Genomic DNA, 12,332 nt, shown 5'->3' on the forward strand with positions numbered 1-12,332 from the left:
GAACAAGATGAGAATGAACTCTGGGCTTGGCTCGTCTTTGTTGTAATTAAGATGAAATTCAGCAATCATTTAAGCTCACAAATGGAGGTTTGACAGGAGGCCAAGAGCCCATTGAAATACCATTGGCTAGCAGTTTAGCTATTTATCTGTCTCTGCAGAGCGAAGGAGCCAGCATTTAAGTTTCTCCCATCAGCATTCAGGATTGGGATCCAGTGAACCTTTGCGTAAAGGTAATATATCGGAGAAAGCAGAAAACATGTACGCTGTAATTGAATTGAAATTAGATGTAAGAAAATATATAACAAATTAACCTTTCTGTGCAGTTGTAAATTCAATTAAGATTTGAGCTTGTCTTCCTGCACTGTACATGGGAAAGAGAGGCTAATCTGCAGATCCCATCATACATCAGCTAATCAACAGTTTGCATGTTGTGTGGGAAAGACAGCATAAAGATCCACGGGAAACAAATCTGTTGAATATACCAGGAAATGTTTCTTTTATTTTTCATTTCTGTTGTATCTCCTCATCTCTCTGCGGATTCAATTCACAAGCGGACACGTTAGATACAGGCCAAGTTTTGGAGCTAATGAGTTGAAACGGATCCAGAGGCTTGATGTTCACAGTAGCCGGTGGGAGCCACATTAAAGACTGTGTGTTTGCAACCCTGCTCTTCCTACAGGGGCTTTCTTCAATGCCTGTGTGTGAATCTCACTTGGACATGAGCAGAGCGTATAAACAGGGCTTTAATCAGGGAATTGTTTGGGGAGAGTTCTTTTAATCTGTGATTATAACACCAGATCAATGAGGATTGCTGCTCTGAGCTGTGTCAGTGATAAAAAGGAGGATTTGCATCAAATATTCATAGCCAGCTTTCCCAGAGGATTCACCACCGCAGACAACCACTGACTTTTATTCTACACAGAGCAGACGGAAAACAAAACCACCAAGTGAATTCTCCGTAAAGACCGAGCTGCTCTAAATTGTGTCTTATGTAAGGAAGGAAAGTTGCAATAATGATCTACAAAGTGCTGCTGTATGTTTTGAGAAAACAGAACTTTTAACAGGAAAAGAATGTGTTTCCTTGCCATCCTCCCTCCTGCAACCAGCGAGCCAACAACATGTTACACACGGTTACACAATGTATTATACAGTCAGTGAAAGCAGTCTCCTGAGACAAACCCGCCTTGTCATCAGATATTGTTTGGTCTCCGCTTCATGTTTCCCTCTAAATAACTGAGGCATGATTTAAGAGTGGACACAGTCGCTTAAGTGCAACAGCATAATGAATAATACATTATCAATGTATGAACAAAGTGAAACTACAAACAAGTTTTATATTAGAGCGGTAGACGTCTCTTGCTGGTCCTTCAAGTCCTATCAGCACTTTAGGCTTTTTTACATATAAAATAAGGCAATAATGAGAAGAACAACTTATGCATTTCCGTGGTTATAGTCACTAATTTATTCATTATTCACTTTTGATTAATGCATTAAACTGCATCAGTAATCTGAATGGTGGCCTATACTATAACACTGTTGCTTTAGAGACACATTTTGTGCTTGCAAATTAGAGCCTTTACGTAACATTGCCATTTTAAACAAAACAGAACTTAGAGAACCAACACAAGCTCATAGCAATGCGAGCCAGTTTAATCTTTTTTAATGTTTGATGGTATTTGCTTGAAAGCGAAAGCAACAAGTACATAATTATCCGTCTAATTAAGCTGCCAAAACACAAGCACAGTGCTGGAGCACCTCTGAAACAGTGAGTGCACCATTCATTAGCATGTGCTATAAGCTTATTAATCATCTAACAGCCAATTAGCACACTGTTACCATTTGCAGTGGGTGTGTAAATAAATTCCTGGGTTAATTTCTTCCTCTGATAATAAAGGGAACATTATGAAAATTAGCTCTGTGACTATGTAAATGATCTATGTCGTTAATTGCATAGCAGCGATAGATGTTTGCCGTGAACCGGGATGGTGATGCAACAAATATTTCCCAGGCTGTTAAAGAAATTAATCGGGTAGCTGCTGAATCCCTGGAGGATTCCAGAAGCTACAATAATGACATTTACCCAGCCCTCTGGCACACTGATAATGACAATGTCGCTGCTTGGCAGCAGGCCAGTGGGAGGTGAGGGCGATGGTGTGGGGCTGGCAATCATCTCTGAGAAAGACAGAATAGACACAAACATGCACACACACATATGCACACACACACTGGCCACACTGGCAGAAAAACTGTGGGCTTTAAGGACTAAATCAGCTCTTGTATCACCCACTGGTAATTAATAATAATTGCTTTCTAATAAGGGCCATGCCATTAGCAAATTACCCCTCTACTGAAATGCAACCGCAGCAGAACATGCTGTTATTGGAAATGGAATCTAATGGGATTCACTTGACCAAAATAAAAACGCACACACATACACAATGGATTCATTGAAAACAACTGATGACCACTCACTGCTAATGGAATTAGATGCATAATGCATTATGGCTGTCAAGATAATGTCATCACTTCCACAGACATCGAGCTGAAGCACTGAGCTGCTCTGACAGGAGAACTGAGGGGGGGGGGATTTCTCTGCTGATATTTTACTGACAAGTCAGAGAAGTGAGACATGTTTGGTTGTCGAATAAACAAAAATCAGAAACAGCTTTATTGGCCACGTGTGTGTACACATACAAGGAATATGACTCGTTTTTTTTCCATTGCTCTCAAAGTACATACACAGAAATAGACAAATAAACAAAAATGAAGGACAAAAAAGTAGAATAAAGGTAAGCATAGGGTGAGGGGGGCTCTGCTTCTTATTGCCTGTATTTCACCCCCATGAAGCCTTGTGATAAATGCTTACAGCTGGTCTTAATCATGCGTGCGACAGAGGAGGAGATGGAGGCCAGGGCAGACAGACGGGATGAATGGAGCATTTACTTCGGGTGGCTTCAATAAAAACAGCCCTCCATGCAATACTGCCCTTGTACTGCTGACAATGTCTGGATACTGACTTGTGCAGCTCAGACACTTTAGCAAATACAGTCTGCAGGGCCAAGCTGATTAAGTAAGGCTTCACTAATGCCAACTACCTATGAACTGTATCTACCCAGAACAGGACTAGTAAACATTCAGATTTGCATCACTTACATGACTTTTCACAGTCATGCTTGTTGTTTTCTTGTGCTCTCATGATTATTAAGTGATGAGGCATATTAACAGTATTAAAGGACTACATTTAGCTGTTTAGGCCACAACTATTTAGTCATATTCCATAAGTGAAGGTTCAGAGTTGGTGTTCAGCTACTTAGCAATGAATTCTCAGTGCAGCCAGTTCCTCCCTCCTTCCGCTGCCCAATCAATTAACACATGGGTAATACCAGGCCTATTAGAGCCGGCCTAAACCTTCCCAGCCCTGTCATCTGCTGTTGGAACAATTGCTTAATATAACACCAGACTCAAAGGAGCACTTACCAGGGCCCAATCTTCTGAAATCAATAACAACAGGCAGGCTATATTGTTTCAAACAAGGAAACAGTGGGGGATGAGAGAGAGAGAGAGGAGAGAGATGAGAGGTGGGTCAATACAAGTGCTTGGGTTTAAGAGACGCTGGCTCAGCCATAAAAAAAAAAACACGTGCCCTAAAGTGCTGCTGTTCTCTGACATGGATATAAGCACCACATCCTGGGCAGAGGGTCGGGTTGTAGAGGCCTGAGAATTGACGCGGCCTATCACCAGGGCCTCTCCACAACTATGAGAAAAGTCATGAGGTTTAACCTCTGAGCTGCAGCACAACAGCTAAAGGGCAGCAGCCCGGAGGGAGACGCTGTGCGGCCGTCTACAGCTTTTGTCAGCAGCACTGTGGGACACCGTCAGGGAGTGGCAGCCGCCGTGGCATTTAGGGTCAGGGAAGATTTCATTTTCTTGATGATAATTCTTCAGGAGCTGTCCATCAAATTTGATGAAAATTCAAATTGCACTGCGAGCGGATGATTAGAAAGGCATTTGCCATCCGCGTAACACAAATGTCACAGCCTCGCTAGCATAACAATGACAGGCCAGAGCCACCCAGCCGAGCTAATGGAGAGCATTTTTCTAGTAAGTGAGGCTGTCGCCTCTCTGGGGCCTGTCAATGTCAGAGTCGGATGGATCGCACCGTTTCCTGTGCCAGCAGGGTGAGCTGGCCGGAGACACCACAAGGTATCGATCTGTCTGTAATCACACCAGCAGGTTGGGGAATCAGAAAAACTTCATCCTCAAGTGTTTAGCTTTAAGGACATGATCCTATTTCTTTGCACTGAGCAAGAGTGGACTGAAAGAGGGAGGGAGAGAGCTAAGGTGTCAGTGATCTTTACTACAGGCTGAAACAGAAGAGCAGACCGATATCGACAGCATGCTGTCTATCATCAGCGCTGGAGGTCTAACTCTGCCCCTGTGTGACCCATTGAGACTTCATCACCACTGAATCCTTTAGCACACATCCCAATAACAAATCCTGCCAGTATCCTGCCACCAGTTCAGCTTGGTTCGATCAGTATTTTTTAAAAGGAGCATCAGAGAGGCGGCAGATCACTGATAAAATGAAAGCCAACTGAGGAATGGGATGCCACATTCTTGAAATTCTCAGTCTCCTGTTTTTTAAAGAGGCCGAATGCTTTCTGAATGTGCACTCATGCATTTCTATTTACGAATGATCAGTGTAGCTGAATGGCTTTGACAAACTTCTGTGAAAAGTGGAGATAAAACGACGGGCTTTCTGTAGATGAAAATTTGAATAATTGTCTATTTTTGGAGCAGATGAGGTGCTTTTGATTTACAATGAACGGGTGAATGATCACACCTGCATCTTTGGATGAAGAAACCGAACCTCGACCGATGGAATCGAGTGAGTGAGAGAGCGAGGAAACAGGTGAGGAGGAGGTGTGAACTCTAACATGCTCCCAGGAGGAGTGTGATCATTTCTTCCTCTCATCTCACTCCTCTTTGATGTATTCACATGAAAATATCGCCAATGCAGACTCAACTCAATCTCATAACGGTTTTAAATGTCTGAAAACTGCTTGTGATATTTTGTATTGTTTTACATCCAAATATGCCGTCAATAAATAAATTACAACACTTACAATAATAAATCAGGTCACAACGATTTACACAAAATATAGAAGAATAGGAAAGTTTTATCGGCTGTATCAAAAAAACAACATGATTTCTACCACACTGGGTTTGCCATGAGTATATATGGCAGCAGAGGAAAACAAAATAAGCCTGTAAATCTTTGTAAAGAAACACTTAAATCATGAATCTGAGAGAATATTTACTCCTCTGCCCCAACATATTGTTGTAGACACAGATTTGTGGAGGACCATCCGCCAGCAGACAGACAGACAGAGAGAGCCGTCTGCTGCTGTATAGCTGCTATTAAACAGCACACCATGACTTCTCCCAGCTTACAGCACGCTACCTGCATACATCCCCCCCAGTTGCCATGGTAATAGAGACCGGCGTAAGTAGTGACGGGCCAACCACAGACATCAGAGCGGCTCTTAGGCAGAAACATCAGACGACTGCCGGCGGAGGTGATTTATTAAGCCCGTGTTCAAAGTCCATCTGAACCGTAACAAGCCTATAAGCATGCCACGGATCGAATACATTAAACTGGTTCAGAACGTCCTCTCCCTCTTCATTATGGTATTCATATTGCATTTCCCCATGCATGAAAGGCTGAATGAAAGGACAAACAATAATCTGAATAAAAGATACTGGAGTGTGTTGAAAATCAAGCTCACAATATTATTCGGAGCATATCATGTTTATGCACGGAGTGAGCCGTAATTTGCTGCTAAATAATTGACTTCTCCTGTGTTAAGATCTCAGGAGACCCTTTCAGTTTATTCATTGAATGGCCTTTGCAGCACGCACAGCATATTAGCCTTTCAGAGATGTCTTGTCAGGCCTGCCGCCAGGCTGTACGTAGAGACTCCTCTCCTCAACGCCCAGCCCTGAATAATAACCTTCAACTAACCTTTAAACCACAGTGAATAATTTCAATCCTATTTTCATATCAATGGCTAAGTCAAGCCAGGCAATTATCTTTTATCCATATACTTTGCTGTCAGTGGAGAGAATAATAAAGTTCTCCCTTGTGAGGAGCCGGAGAAGGAAGAAAAGAGAGGGGGCCAAAAAAAAGCGGAGCAAGATGCCGGAGATGCTATCTAAAGACATGAACGCGGCGATGAATTATTCAGTAATGACTACAAGATCTGTCATAAAAAAAAAGCTCTGCTAACATCTGCACTGTGTTCTGAGGGGGCTGAGCAGAGCAGGGCATTGACGCCAGAACGCCTCTGAAGATAAACATGACAAATTGGCAGATCATCTGTTCAATTAGGATAGCAGAGCAGGTGCGCCGGTAAGGCGGCTGTGCCACAGGATGACACAGTTACCAAGCCAAACCAGAGGCATGATGGGAAATACCTTGTTTGTGTGACAGTGATTTAGAGCGATGCACCAGAAGGATACCCCAAGAAAAAAAAAAAGAAGGATATTCCCCTTGGTACTCATTAAAATTCGACTGCAGACGGCACCCTGCCCCTCTCCCCCCCCTCTCCCCCTTCTCCCCCTTCGTTTCATTGCTTCATCCTTCTGCTTTTGGCTCCTCAACTGCCTGACTGGACCTTCCAGGATCATTTCTTATTAATCCATAAAACATACCGCGCTGGTGATTGGATTGAAGGAAGCAGTGGAGCAGCAAAACATGAGATATGGAAAAAATATCACACATTTCGGCGAGCAGGCAGGCAGGCGGGCAGGTTCGCTGGGTGAATGGGGGAGTAGGAGAATAAGTGGTGAACAGGGAATGGGCTGTGTGTGAGAGAGATGATGTTGAGGGGGGGTGGGGGGGGAATCATGGGGGGCAAAGTAGGGAAGGGAGGTATAGAGAGAGGAGGGGAGAGAGAGAGGGGGGGGAGGGGGATGCAAGCAAGAAACATGTTTTGAAATATTAATCCGTGGTTCTGGCCGTGGGCTGGAGCACGGAGATGAAATAAGCAGGGGAACCTTTGAAGCGAGGGAATGTTCCCTGCATTGGTGAAGCAGATGCTGCACAGACGGCCATGTTGGTGGAGAACAACTGGGGCAGGTGCAATGTTTCTCCCTCACATCTGAGAGCCCTCGTCTCCGCTCTACTCCATACGGCTTATTGGTGCAGCGTGTATTTAGAGTGCTCCTTTTTACCAGCCCTGACACAAATGAGATGAGTGTGGCACAGTCCCTTAATCCCCGGTGCCTTGTAAAGCCTTTGAAAGGAATACTTACTGCGGCATAAACTATCGTTCACAGTCTTAAAGCAAGCACATGAGGCTCTGTGCTCTGAGGGAAAGACAACTTCCTGCATGCAGAATCCACTGACTGTATCATCATCAGATTTAGGTGAAGAGGAAAAGTGTATAACAGGATATCACAGGATCCTATTGAACCCTAATGACCTGCTGATACCCTGCCGAGACACTAATGGATTCAGCACTCTGTTGCCACTGCCCTGTGTGCCTGTTGTAACCACAGCCCACTTACTCACAGCTCTGTGAGGCTGAGCCGGCCAGCCAGCCAGCCAGCCAGCCAGCCAGCCAGCCAGCCAGCCAGCCAGCCAGATCACCTCTCAGCCCTCTCTCAGTGGTATCACACATGATTTCACTACACGCCCAACACCCCTCACTCTCTACACATAGCCGAACAAGAGCCGAGAACACAATGCACATGGAGCAGCATGAAGACGTCTGCACAAAGTGGCAAAAAGTGAAGGCTCATTAAGCATGAAGAAAAAACCCATTTAGGTGGATAACTTAATATGCAGTCCTCGGTTATACTACAGCAAACACATCCGCTATGAAGACAATACATTAAAACACTTTGAAAAATCACATTGGGAAAAGTCATCATCATTAAAGCGTACTCAGGCTAAGTATCTTAGATGAATTATGCTCCCTGCATCAAAAGGCAGCAGGAATAACATTGAGAGTGTGTCCTTTTTCTCTTCTGTTCTCTGGCAGCACCCTGCTGGGAAACTTGAAATTACCCTCTGTCTGGCTATTCTCCACTAATAATAATGATAAAGTTTTTTCTCCCTAATTATGCAAAGAACTCTCAATTAGCATAACTCGTCCTCTGTGTCAGTACAAACAGTAGAACACCCTGCGGGCCCATGATGGTTTCATTCTCAGCCTGTTGTGCTTTTTTTTTTTCCTCATTGCTTTCCTCCCCTGACTTCCTCTAGTGAGTTAATGAAGACGTATGTTAATAAAGATAACTGTGCTGGTTGAGGTGGTGCAGGTGTAAAGGAGCTGCTGTAGGAGGTGACGCTGTGTTTAGTATGCTGCCCTCTGCAGGCCCCCCACAGGGTCTGCAGAGCTGTGAAAGGCAGGCATGAAGCCTCAGTTGAGCGGCAGTGACTCCCTCTCACACAGCCTGCAGCAAAAGATTAAAGATGTATGTTTAGGGCAGATCAAATAGAATACAGAATACACAGGCCCACAGAGAGAAAACAACACATTAAAAAAGATTTTAAATAAAACCATACATACTGTATGCTGGAGGCTTTGTCTGAGCCTGGAGTCATGGCGGCTGATGACGTCCATCAAGCTCGCAATCATCAAAAGAAAAAAAGGAAAATTAGAGCTACTGGTTGTGAATTGTGCGTTTTAAGGACAATGCCGTCCTGAGGGGAAACAACGATAGAAACTGAGAACAGACAATGTTCTTTGCTGTAGGATAGTCTTCATGTAAATGTCTGTGAAATGGGAATGCATGGCCACTTGGAGACTGCAATCACTCCTTAAAGACGCAGAAAAGCGACCCATGGGACACAAGGTGTGTTATATATATATTTTTTAATTTGCAGAAGTGAGAGAGGAAAGTAAAACATTAAAAGCTGAAGAACACAGGTGGGGAAGTGTGTGCTATGTACTACTTAGTGTTGATGAAAGTGCCTGAAGGTTTTGCAGTAAACACTACAAACAGACAATCCCCAGAGAGGCCTATCACCTCCCTCCTCCTCCTCCTCCTCCTCCGCCTCCCAAAGGAATAGCTCTTTGAGAGAGAACACCATTAAGACCACACTAAAGGCTGAAGATGCAGCATTTCTTAAAAAAAAATCAGACCAGATGCCAGTAACCCTCGAATAGATCCACCCATTCTGCTGACTTGTGCTCTATCAAGTATCCTCAACGCTTGAAAAAGTCACAGCTGAAGGTGTGAAGTGGACACCCAGCCACCACATGACACAGCGATATCCAATCAGTGAACACCGTTTTGACACATCAGCAGCACTCCAGAGGGCCTGTGTCGACTCAAGTGTCCACATTCCTGCTCAGTGGGCGCTCGGCCCGGCCAGGAACACACACACACACACACACACACACACACACACACACACACACACACACACACACACACACACACACACACACACACACACACACACACACACATATAAACTGACACAGGCATGTACAATGCACAGGGTGGAGCAATGTTTCCTGTGAGAAGTGGAGATGAAAGGTCGCATTATGGTGTCAGATTAGACACGGCTTTGAGTCCGTCCCTTTCGAAGTCTCGGTCAGACACATTAGAAGGGACATGTTTTCCCATCGCCTCATTTGAGGTGCGCTTGTGAGCCTCGTGAAATCCTCTCCCCTCCTTACATCCCACTTCCACCGCCTCAGGCACTCACAGAGAAAGAGAGGCGAGAGTGAGAAAGAGAAAGAGAGAGTGTGTGTGTGTGTGTGTGTGTGTGTGTGTATGTGGGTGTGTGTGTGAAAGAGAGGATTTCACGAATGCCTTCATCATTTAAACGGCTGTGCTGTCGCTGGAGCGCAGCATGAATAATTCAGTGAGACTGCTCCTTCTTCAAACAGACAAATAGAACAGGATTACGCCTCCACAAAGCAAACGGTAAACACCACAATCAAAACAACAGAATTAATTAGGTAATTAGGGAGACAAAATAAATGTGAAATAATGATAAACTCTTCTGAGACCACAGCTGCAACTCTGTTACAGTATGCAAATATGCAGATTCAAGAGTTCAGAATACATTACAGGCTCAGAGGATTGTTTGGAATGAATGGCACTGACAACCATTTTTTTAAAATGATGAGATTCAAAACATAATCCACATCCAAGCACATGGCTGAGGAGGGATTTCAAAAGTGTATTTGCAAGACAGCCGTGCACAAATTTATATGAAGCCAATCAAATCAATAGTGATGAATATTCAAAGTCATCAGCAGAGAATGCTTTGCTTACTTAATATTTGCTTTAAAACCCTGTTTTAGGAGCGCTTTGGTAGCCGAGTGGTTAGAGTCTGACAGCAACCTTCGCGTCTGAAAAATTAAATCAATCCTGAAGTGCCTCAAACTTGCATTCTTTCTAATGGCCAGCAGGGGTCGACTCCTCTGGTGGCAAAACAAACTCCAATTGTAAAGAAGTCGATGAGAAAATAGCCCCATTTCTCACTTGATTTGTTACCTCAGTAGACATTATAAACATGACAATTTTGGTCACCTAAAAAAGTCATAATCAGCGTTCGGTTCGATTAAAAATGCCAAAATTGAGGCTTCACAACGGCAGTCCACAAACCAACTGTTTACGTCACGGTGAATACGATTTCTTCTTACAAATAAAGGCCTAAAAAAGGTGCTATATTACAAATTCAGTGCATATCTATGAGGGATTGCCTTAACATGGCGATGGCTAACAGTGCAAACAACGACAACAGTTCTGACAGAGTTAACGGTGTTGACCTGCTGGTGAACTGGAGGGTTGGGTGTTACACTTCCACGCAACGCCATGGGTCTGGACGCCGATATCAGCACTGACATATGAGTGCAGTGCAGAGTGAAAGCTATTAGCTAGCCTTTGGGGCGCACACACACATGCACTAACATGCGGGTAAAGTTGGACTGACTTCACATAAATAAATCACAGAGAAGCTCAGACAGAGGGATTGTGAATTCATTCTATGCTCAAGTAGACATAACTCCACTAAATCTTTCCACAGCAAATAGTTGTTTGCTGCCATGTAAATGCTCTGAATTCCAAATTTAACACCTTTAAAAAAAAAAAAACGGTGCTAAATGGACTCATACTCTTACTAATGCTATGAAAGCTGAAAGATAGATTATAAATCTTGTCGGGCGAGAGTATATTTGTGTATACACACTGACACCGTTGAGTAGGAAAAAGAAAACAGATGGCAGCTTACATAATTGAAGAATGAACAGCAATCCAGCTCAAGGATTTGTAGTTCATTTGCAGTCTAGAGTTAAGGCATTTATCTCCTCCTCATTCCAGCTGGAGTATTTCTCTGCTCTATAGCCGATTAAAAGTGTAAGCAAAGAGAATCCTTCTCAGCTCTGAGAAATCCAACCATGAAGAACAAGTGACACAAGCGTGCAGAGTAGCGGGCCTACAGAGAATTTTGTTTGCCTTGTGATCTGGAAAGGTCAGGGCTAAACCTTCTGCTAGCAGCAATTAATGTCTTTGACTCACGGTGCAGGAAGTACAGTGATCATCAGCCGACATCCTCGGCTTTCATCGCATGACAGAGCCTCGCATGAGGGGCTTAGGTGAATATGAGCTATCCATTTCAAGCAATATTTAAATCACATTTCCAATTTGCAGCCCTTGAACAGCAGTTTAGAGCAGGATGAGGAGGTTGAGGCATAATGACAGCTTCTCCAGGGTTTATTGAAAGTCATGAATGCTCAGAAGAGGGGATTGCTCAGCGTGAATTCATGAATTTGAAAGAGATTATTTAAGCAGAGATCAATTTGAAAGTCCTACAGCTCAACATTGATGCAATGTTTCAAGAGCAAAAAAAAAAAAAGAAAAAGAAATACTGAGCACGAGCACTGAGCCCCTTTGCCGCTGGAACAAATTAGCTCTCTAAATCTGATAATGCCTTCATCCAAACCAGTTTCATCAGCAATATCAGGGAAAGGGGGACACTACATGACACACTAGAGTGAAGAGACACTGTGTAGATACTGCACAGCCTAATCTACATGCTGTATATGCGAAGGCAGCATGATGTATGAGTAAGAGGAGATGAAAAACAAGCTTTGATGTCCACCAAAGCAGCAGGGGTCACAAAAATAAGGCACAATCAGTAGCCATTATGGCCACGGAGAACATATTTACAGCCAAACTGCCTCTAACCTGCTGGGACCAACTATATTAGCCAATGCTGAATACAAACCCCTGAAGACAGTATTAAAGTCTCCTTTAAGACGGACTGCAATACAGTGTAGCTATCAAAGGGCCACGGAAACAGA

The sequence above is a fragment of the Anoplopoma fimbria genome, chromosome 19 (assembly GCF_027596085.1).
Source record: "Anoplopoma fimbria isolate UVic2021 breed Golden Eagle Sablefish chromosome 19, Afim_UVic_2022, whole genome shotgun sequence".
Classification (NCBI taxonomy): domain Eukaryota; kingdom Metazoa; phylum Chordata; class Actinopteri; order Perciformes; family Anoplopomatidae; genus Anoplopoma; species Anoplopoma fimbria.